The 9,688-nt window shown below is 43.4% G+C and overlaps 1 protein-coding gene across 4 annotated transcripts in view; it reads right to left on the minus strand.

Annotated features, from left to right (window-relative positions):
- ABCA1 (ATP binding cassette subfamily A member 1) overlaps positions 1–8,718 on the minus strand; it is a 99,827-nt gene extending 91,109 nt beyond the window's left edge. For 2 of the 4 annotated variants that reach the window (XM_074857165.1, XM_074857164.1), the window contains exon 1: positions 8,367–8,718. The gene's annotated coding sequence lies outside the window, so the exon portion shown is untranslated. The remainder of the gene's footprint in view (positions 1–8,366) is intronic. The other 2 variants (XM_074857167.1, XM_074857166.1) reach the window with 1 other exon arrangement.
- Positions 8,719–9,688: the final 970 nt, after the last annotated feature.

Genomic DNA, 9,688 nt, shown 5'->3' on the forward strand with positions numbered 1-9,688 from the left:
AGTATGCACACAAAATACTGAATAAATTACTTCCCAACCTCACAGAAAACTTGAGACACCAGTGGAAAAAGGAGTCCCCTTTTTAGCACAGGCTGACTAATAAAATACCTGTTCACAACCAGCTTTAAGTGCTACTCCTAAAACAACTAGTGACATAACCAGAGCCCAATATGAAGTTCTGCTTGCAGCATTAGGTACTACATGAAGAAGGGAGCCTGGATCTTGCTCTGGCAATAGTTGGAACTAATATAATGTCACATTAGGGGCCAAAATCTGCCTTCGCAACTATTTAGGCAAAATGGCAAGGGGTTTCCAAAGGTATTTAGCCTTGGCACTAAGACTGAGCAAATGAATTTTTTGAAGTCAGTAAGTATATTATACTATGTGCTGGGCCTTTCTGAATGCTCCGCTATGAACAGCTGAGCAGACGATCATTTTGAAAAACCTGGCCCAGAATTAACATAATGAGCACTTTTTCCCTCTTCTGTCAAAGCCAAACTCCTAAGATGTATTTCAGGGCCACAGGTGGGCCCATCCCTACCAATCTGAAATAAACCACAGGGGATCAGTTTTCCCAAAGTGCGTAGCACTAGCTTACAAAGTACTCCATAATACAAACTGGACTATGTTTTCCAAAGTCCTCAGTGCCTTCTTGGACATTTACACAAGCCAGTTTCAGAAAGAGCTGGTGTTTTATAAGCCTCCCTTGTGACACAACATGCCAAGCCATTTTGAAAACCTGTTCCAGGTCACAGAGGAGCAATATCTGCCTACCAGAATGACCACAACAACTGGTTCTCATTACTTCTAGCATGCTCACCGGTGAAAAGAAGATGCTCCAATGCAATGGAAGATGTCAAGCTTGCATGCACCACAGCTGGACTGACCCAAAGAAAAGCACATGGAAGAGACTGTGGCATGCACTTAGGCAAAAGAAATTGCTTATACGTCAAGTATAACACTCAAGATGAAATGCAGTCATCTATTTTACAAAAAACAGCTTCCACTGGAAGGTTGTGAAACACATGAGGCATTTCAACTTTCAACATTACACTGAACGTCCCCTACTTTACCCATACAAAAAAAGAAAAAATCTAGTCCATTCTTTGGCAAAAACAAACACAAAAGCTGATTTGCTTTATCACGGCCAATGTCCAAAAATCCATAGTCCATATTAGCAGATTTTTTTTTTTTTGGCTCTCAAAGAATGAGGTCTTCACTAGTGGAATCTAGAAATAATAGAACATCCTGCTAAAATAATAATTGCAACATTTGAGCTCAATTCATGCCATTAAGCTTTGATCTCTGAGCAGCTGTAGTACTGTCAGTACACAGTCTGCAAAAGGCTGTGTTACACAGACTCAGTCACTTTTTCCAGCTGATGACACATTCTGTTTAAGGACTTTATCTTTCCAACTAGGAAAAAGGGTGAAGCATTTCACATTGCAAAAGGTACTTTGCTTGGCAGCAACCCTGAGAGGGAGAAGGAAGACAGGGCTCCCCAAGAAAGTCATCAGCCTCATCAACTTTTAGGAAAAGAAATCCACAAGCTCAGAGGGCGTTAAGACAGAAACACTTTTGACTACCACCCCTTCCACAGCACATCCTGGTCATTGAATCCCTTTAGACAAAGCAGCCATAGATTTGATTTAATAAAGTGTAACGGTGATAGGTGTTCCACAATCCTCCTTCCACAATCAAGCCTTGCAGCTTTGCCATCACATTCATAAGGATTTTTTTTTAAAGGAGTGTCTTCTCCTACATGTTGTTTTTGTAACTTGCTCTTCATCTTGGGACAAGACAAGGACATAAACCATGCCCAGTACAAGATTAAACTGCAGTTTGAGGTGCATGCCTGCCCTGTAACATCAAAAGAAACTTTACTGTTACTTTTCCTCTACATCTTCCCTGTTTGGGACCATCAGGTCATAAACCAGCACATGTGTTCAGTAATAGAGCAGAACACAACATTACATGGCTTATACTGTAGAAAACATCCCAGTGCTGCCTTTGAGATTTACTGGCATAAAGAACAAGCTGTCTGTTAAGCTTGGTATCTACACAACTGCAATGGTATCTGTGGCATAGGTATAAGTAACAGCAGATGAAACAAAAATATCCCTGAACTATGCAGAAAAACATCAGCCAAGAAAAAGCCTCTAGCACAACGGAAGGAAATGACATTGTTGGGAAAAAAGCAATAAACTGACAAAGGCAGCATTTAGCAGCCATTGTCAGCTTGAGCAGAGTTTGATACTTTAAAGCCTACAACAGGTAGAGCCACAACAAGACCTTGGCTCCCACATGGCTACCATCTAACTGCATGGATTTGGAAGCTAGTAATTCACTAAAGTGATAAATAGATGTATAAGTACTTTTGAAAGCTGTATCAGCTATGAAGAGGAATGAATGTGTCATCAATCTTGGCAACCAATACAGAGTTCAATAAGCACTTATCTCTGAAGTTATTCATAGAAGAATATGAAAATAATTAGCACACGTGGTAAGAAGGAAGCCCATGTGCCTGCTATGGCATATGTGGCACAGGGCAGCCAGCTGGAAGCAGTGCCAGAAAGTGTGTGCCAATCTTCCCCATTTTGCCTGATCCACTGATGAAACAGTTATTCGACACACTTTATATTCTTTAGCTCCAGCTGTACAACCCATACATCCACTGCTGAAGCTTCAGTCCTTAGGGTCAGCATTACAGTTAAACATGCAAAGCAGGCTAACATATGCCTATTTTAACATCATGCACAGACAGATCTAAGAGACAAGGATGACACAATTTGTTCATGTCCTAAACTACACCTCATGACGCAGAAGGATTCAGACAGAGCTCTGTTAGCCTGCTCCAATAGTTTCAAGGGACCAAGCACAGAGGTGAACATCTGTGGTCTACTCACTTTCAGCCAAATGACTCAGAACAGAAAACACTTAAGGTAAGCACAGAAGTGGCATGAAATGACAAAAGGAAAAGCATAAGCTTGCAAAAGAGAAACAAACAAAAGTTTTGCAAGTTTTTAATGGATATAGGACTTAAAACATATATTTATTTTTTTGTTGAGCTTAGGATATCCTTAATGGTGCTGAGAAAGTTCCACTGGAGTCAAAGTGTAGTCCCACAGACAATCCAGTTGACTGCAATTATGTATAGTTATATATATAACACAATTGGAAACATAGATGTAGTGGTGTGAAACATTAAAAGCATGTCACAAGAACTGGGAATGAAGCTCTGGAAGACATGGCAATCAGGAGAACAAAAAAATAACCAGGGAAAAACAAGATCTGAAGAAATCTGAAAACAGATGGTGTACAGGTGATGCTATCAGTTTGCTAGACGGAGGAAGCAAATCCAGATCTCTCCAAAGACAGTACAAAAACTCCTATTGCTTACTTTAGGATGAATATTTAAATACAGGTTTGAGAGAGCTGGGAAACAAAGCAGTAAGAATTGCTAATCTAATTTAATAGGGTAAAGAATAAAATATCTAAAATACTTTAAAACAAAGAAATTAGATAAAAAGCACATCGCCCATTGGTAGAACAAAAATACAAATGCAGGCTCAATTTAGGTTTTTTTAGTAGGAACATTACATTTAGGGGAGGAGTAGATTGTGAATTTTGACTCCTGTACTGCTACCAGAATGAAACATCCATGCATCTGCGCTCAGAAAAGGTTGGTACTGCTTTATTGTCTGGATAAGGAGATTCAGGGTTCTTTATTCCATTCAAATTTGGTCCTAACTCTGCTTTTATTGTCAGACATAGCCAAACTCTTGTTATGGGATAACTGCAATATGGGGAAGAGGAAAAAAGCCATCAATAGATTCCTAGAATATCAATATATTCCCCATGAATACAGCTCTCAGACAAAAGAACATGTATGATAATTTGCTTGTTTCTTTTGAAGGCACAAAAATTCACCTGGAAAAGCAGATACTGCATCTGAAAATCTGGGACTTAAGTCCAGGTTGCTGTCATGTCATTGTTATAACAATGGTGAAAGCAGGTAATAGGAAACAGGGGCAAGTCATCACAAGAAGATGGGCACAGGTGCTGCGAACCAGGTTCTGCTGGTCTCTAGTCCTGCTCTTGTAACCTCCACCATCATCACTGCTCCGAGACCTTCCACATGGCTTAATTTTGGATTTTACTAAGCTAACAACAAAGAATGCTAATGAATATTAATTGCACAGTTTTCTTGCCTGCTCCCAGTAACAACCATTCACTTGGAAATGGGCTAGTAAAACTGCAGATTGTTTCAGAGAGCCAAGCAAGCAGGGTGGTAACAGATTTTGGCCACCTCTACTTTCCACACAGCCCTGCCTGCTATTGGCTAAAAAGGAAACCAGACCTCCAGAATGATCTCTGAACTATGTGATCAGAGGCTCTGGCTTTGTTTGTTCTTTCCCAGAGAATGACCTTGCTATCTAGCCCAAATCAGAACCGTCTTGGAAACACTCTTCTGCTCTCCTTTTGCTGTCTAATACCAATTGTTCCTAAGAAATCTAGCATGACACAAACCAATCTCACTGTATTAGACAGAGCTCTGCTAAGCAACACTCCTCCAGAAAGTAACAGAAGAGGAAGAAGGTCAGCTTTTATGTGGGTATTTATGCCATTCAAGCTGATGTGCATTCTTATTATCTATGATCAAGCTTTTTCACCAATAACCCAATGAATAAAGATATGAATGGTCCCATTTTTCCTACAGTGTTTGCCTGTTGTGTCAGGAAAGCTTCATCAACAGTTTTCCATCCTACTCTGTCTCACTCTCAGTCCTTGAGGCAAGCTCACATGCTTTTCCTCCCTCCAATGACAAATGCTAAAAAAGACAGGACTAGCTTTGCTGCCACCTATTTTACAGAAACAGACAAAACCGAGAGAGAACAGGGTACTCCAGTCAGTGGTTCAAATCATAGTCATTCTTCTGAGTTGCTCTGTATGACTTTTGTACAACCAATATATATATATACACAAGACATGTAGCTACAGATTATGAAGTATTTTACCTTTTTTGTGGTGATCATCTTTTTAACACTACAAGCAGAGTCCTACCACGGTATTTTAAATCTATACGCTTAGTATCAGTAACTGCAGATGTGCATGTTCATTAACTACCCAGAAAACTTCTATGCATTCAGGATTCAAATCCTCAGCTGGCATCATTATGAGACCATCTCAGACAGAGAGAATTTCTACTGTGGCAGACCTGGAGAAAGTGAGTAGAATCCCCAGCTGCCTCAGATGAACAAGGAAAATATGTCCTACATATGTTTTACTAAACAGTTAGTCCTGACTCTAGCTCCTCTCACAGCAGGAGTCATCAAGAATAACCAGCCTAACAGAAACATGCTGGTGTTTGGTCAGGCATGGCCTCTGGATTTATTTCAGGATTTGGTGTGTTGCCCAGCCTAGGAGACCTATATAAACACCAAGGGTGCTTGCTCCGAGGTTACTTGAAGTGGTAGTTTGGTTGCCCTTCTGCTCCCCTCCTGTCATCATTTTTGTGCTGGCACCAGTACTCAAAGCCATAAAATGACTTTGAGTGCAGGATGCTAAAAAAAATTAAAAAATCACCAAGCAAAAAGAAAATTTTTTCTCAGCTCACCCTGGGTTGGTGAACTCTACTGCCATGATGGAGAATGGAACAAATGGGGAGAGAAAAGAGAATGGCCAGTCCGGGGAAAATGAAGCAGGTTCATTACCAGCTCACTAGCAACCTAATTACTCTGGATTAAAGCTCTGAAGAAACCACACCCTAAGAAATACTGTGCGTGCATGGTGCAATGCATGTGATAAACACTAGCTGAGCTGATCACGGCTGGCCACAGATACTAAGTTCAGTACTGATCCTCCTCCTGCTCTGTCTTTGTGGGTCTAACTCTGCCTCTGCCAGGCGAGCTCACTAGTAAGACAACAGGCTTGCAGAGTTGAAGGCAAGACTTGCTTTCTGAATTGTGTATATTACACTTCATTAATGCATGAGAGTGCCACAGCCCAGAATCTGCATAGAAGGTCCACAGTCACTTTCCTGAAGTCACTGAGGCTTATTCCTGCATTGTGGCAGACTGTTTTACCCTCACACAGCCAGAGGGAAGTTCAGCCTAAGGAATTCTAGAGAAAAGGCTACTCCTGGAACGAAGGCAAAAATAATTTTACTGAACTTTTATTAAACTTATGGCATCTCATCTTCTGTCAGCATTTCACAAGGAGCTACTCTTATCTACATCATGATGTTAGATATCGAATTTGGTGCCGGACCAAGTCTCTGCTCACACCAATAGCACTGAGCTACACTTGTTTTTGGAAATTAATTTAGCATCACAAAAAAGGTTTGCCAGCAGCTGCCTGTGGCAAACTGATTTATAAATATGCCTCAATTTCACTAGGTGAAGACACCATTAAGAAACTTTAAACATGCCTCCTTTCACCGCTATACAGCTGTATTCAGAGGAAATTTGGAATTGATATCCAAAAGATTACCATGACTCCTCCAAACACCGAAGTCTTACATATAGCTGCACCTGAGGTGTTTTGTTTCACATAAATATCATATGGCTAAGTGTACTTCAGCAGCAACTTATCAGGGTAAAGTTACTGTGAATGGTTGGGACTAACTGCTTGATTATTACACTCTAACCCCAGATGACTGCAATTGTGATCTCTTGCAACCCAGAGGCCAGCAGGTATCTATCTCCTCAGAACACCTACAGAGAGCATAAAAAAAGCATCAATTTTTATTATTTTTTAAAGCTGGGTATTCTCAACTTAACAGGTTCAACTTTAATTCTACCATATAGGTCTTGTGTTCCCTGCTATGAAACTTTTACCCACACTTCATGAAGCTGACTTCTACTTCTTATCATAATCAGCCCTACCAAATTATGACTACATGAGAAACAAGATGCTCCATGTCATGAGTAAAGGCATCAGACTCCTGCCCTTACTTGTTCAGACCATACCAGATACAGTCTATATCACACCACTCTTACATAAATTTGAATTTTAATTTGCACAATGAATTGTGAAGACCCACCATTTGTATCTGTTACATCAGTAACACACTCCAGTCTCCCAGGTAGTACCCATTTAGCTTGACAGCCTACAGGGGCATCGCAGAATCACACACTGATCTGTGTTACAGGAAAGTCTCAGCACACACTACCAATCCCACTTGTTAAGGAGGCAAGCTCTGCCACAAGGGCCAGGCACAAAAAGCATTTGCACTGAATGTTTACTACCATAACCCCCTTTCAAAACTGAGCAAGACTGCTCCATTACAAAAGCCTTTCACAGCAAGCTTGGCCATCTGTTATTACTGGAACATCCTCAAGACATGGCTCTTGTCTGTAGTACAAGCCCCAACTCATTTTCAAACGCACCTACCCCCAAAATGCATTTTAATGTCTTAATCCGTACCAATAATTTTCAAGAAAGTCCAACTAATGTTTAAGCGTCAATTTAGCACATGTTTACAAGTATGTAAGAACATGTTTACATTCCTCTGGTTTTAGTAGGTCTATTCCAACACACTAAAGATCAACTTTGATCCTCCAATTATTTGTACAACCTTAAAATCTCCAAGCCCAACAGCTGGGGGAAAGGGGCAAGGGCACTCCTGGTTTATGTTTAAAACAGGCAAAAATACTGTTTAATACGAGCTTTTAATTTAGAATTGGAGTATCTTTGCTAATACATTTTAAGCACCTGGGCAGTCGGGCACCTCTAGAACTAAGCATTTTCTAACAGGCTTGATGACAGATTGTAACGTAGCAGTGAAGACTTAACACCGGTCTGAAACGCAGAAAAAAATCTGTTGCACCCAACTGAACCTCCTGTCCATCACAAAAGCGGTGGGATCGATCTTTTATTCTTGCAATCCCCCTCACCTCAAGGCCCTCCCCGCACCTCTCTCCCCCACGACGTTACAGGATTCATGTAGGAGTGAAGGGGTTGAAAACCCTCCCGTTATCTTCTAGCACGGACCAGAGCTGAAGAGGTGGCGGTAAAATGAAGCCACCCTATGCGAGGGCTGCCAAGTCAGAGTCGCCTCGCTCAGGATAAACTAAAATAAAATAATTATTAGGGGGGAAAAAAGCACACACAGAGAGAAAACCCCACTTTTAACCCCTTCCCGATCCCCGGCTACGCTGTAAGCCATCCTCCGAGCCACGCTTCCGACACGTTGGGCACTACGAGCAGTAGCACTCCGGGAAACAAAAACAAAACAAAAAACCACACTTATTTGTTCTTCTCCTCCTCGCTTTATGTCGCCTGCTGCGGGCGGAGCGGGCACAAGAGTGGAAGCCTCCCTCGACAGCTACCCGCGGCGCGTCCTCCCCGCTGCTGCCGCCTACCTCCCCGGCCGGCAGCCGCCGTCCGTCCCGCGGGGAGCCGAGCCCAGCCCAGCCCAGCCGAGCCCAGCCGCTGTCTCGTCTCTTCTCTGCTCCGCGCTGCGCTGCTGCGCTGCTCCCCCTCTCCAGCGCCGGCCCCCGCGCCGGCCCCGCTACCCAGCGCCCGCGCCCCGCAGCGCCTCTTATAGAGCGTCGCGGCGCTGCCCGCGGCGGGGGCGCCCGCCCCTTCCACGGCCGGGGCCGCCCAGGAGCCTGCTTTTCCCCGTCCCCTTTCCTCTGGTGTCCTCTCTCCTTTTTGTCTTTTTCCTCCTGTTCTTTTAGCTCTCTCCTTTTCTCTTACACCACTTTTATTTTATTCCTTTTCCCTCCGCAGCGGCTGCTGGGGGGGGCGGGGCGGGGGGAGGCGATTTGCTTGTGGGCGTGCACATTGCAGCCAAAAACAAACTGCGAGCCTGTGTATATCCGCCGCGCTGCCACCCCCTCCTCCACGGCGGGACTCGGGTGGCGTGGGCTGGCTGCCTTGCTTTTTGCGAAACTCCGCGCTCCCGGGTGTGTAAGCAGCATCCCAGCCCTTCGCGTTTTGGCTCCCACGCCTGCCCCCCGGACCGCCCTTCCTGAGCTCAGAAGAGCAGAAAGAGCAGAAGCCCCAGCACTCAGTTACCTGCGAAGTCACTGTGCTACCACCGCCCCCAGCTCCGCGCCTGCTCCGCTCCCCCCATCTTCAGAGTTGAGCCGGTACAAGTTGGGCACAGATGCATCCTCAGCTGTCCAGCTACAGAGCATACTGGCCTGGTAGGAATCAATCAATAATAAACACCAACAAGACCAGAATTCATCCTCCATGTCACTTTCGGTAAGGAAAAGGCAAGGAACTGTGAAAGCTAACACTTTGATACTTAACCTGTAAATAAGGATGAATTCAGTTGTGTCAGTTCTTGGAGAAACTGACAACCATTCACAAACTTTTTTTAAAAAAAATCTCTACTTTTAAAGGTTCACAGCGCCCAACTTGACTTGCCACAAAACCCATAAATGATGGCGTGTTTTACTACCTGAAAAATGCCCTGTGTTAATGATCCTACCAATTATTAAATTCTCAGATGACTGAGGGTGTCACAGTTCCTTGTCCTCCCAAATGGGCTCCTCCCCTAGAAACATCACTTATCACCCAACCCCTTCCAAATTTTTGGCTTGTTACAGGACAGGAGCACTTAAAAACACTGCAGCTGCAATCTAGAAGTGCAGCAGTGCATTTTCAATGCATAAAATGCTCTGTGAATGAAAACAATGCACAAAAGGCAAGCAACTCTAAATTATGGTTCCCT

Source organism: Strix uralensis, chromosome Z (genome assembly GCF_047716275.1).
Source record: "Strix uralensis isolate ZFMK-TIS-50842 chromosome Z, bStrUra1, whole genome shotgun sequence".
Taxonomy (NCBI): domain Eukaryota; kingdom Metazoa; phylum Chordata; class Aves; order Strigiformes; family Strigidae; genus Strix; species Strix uralensis.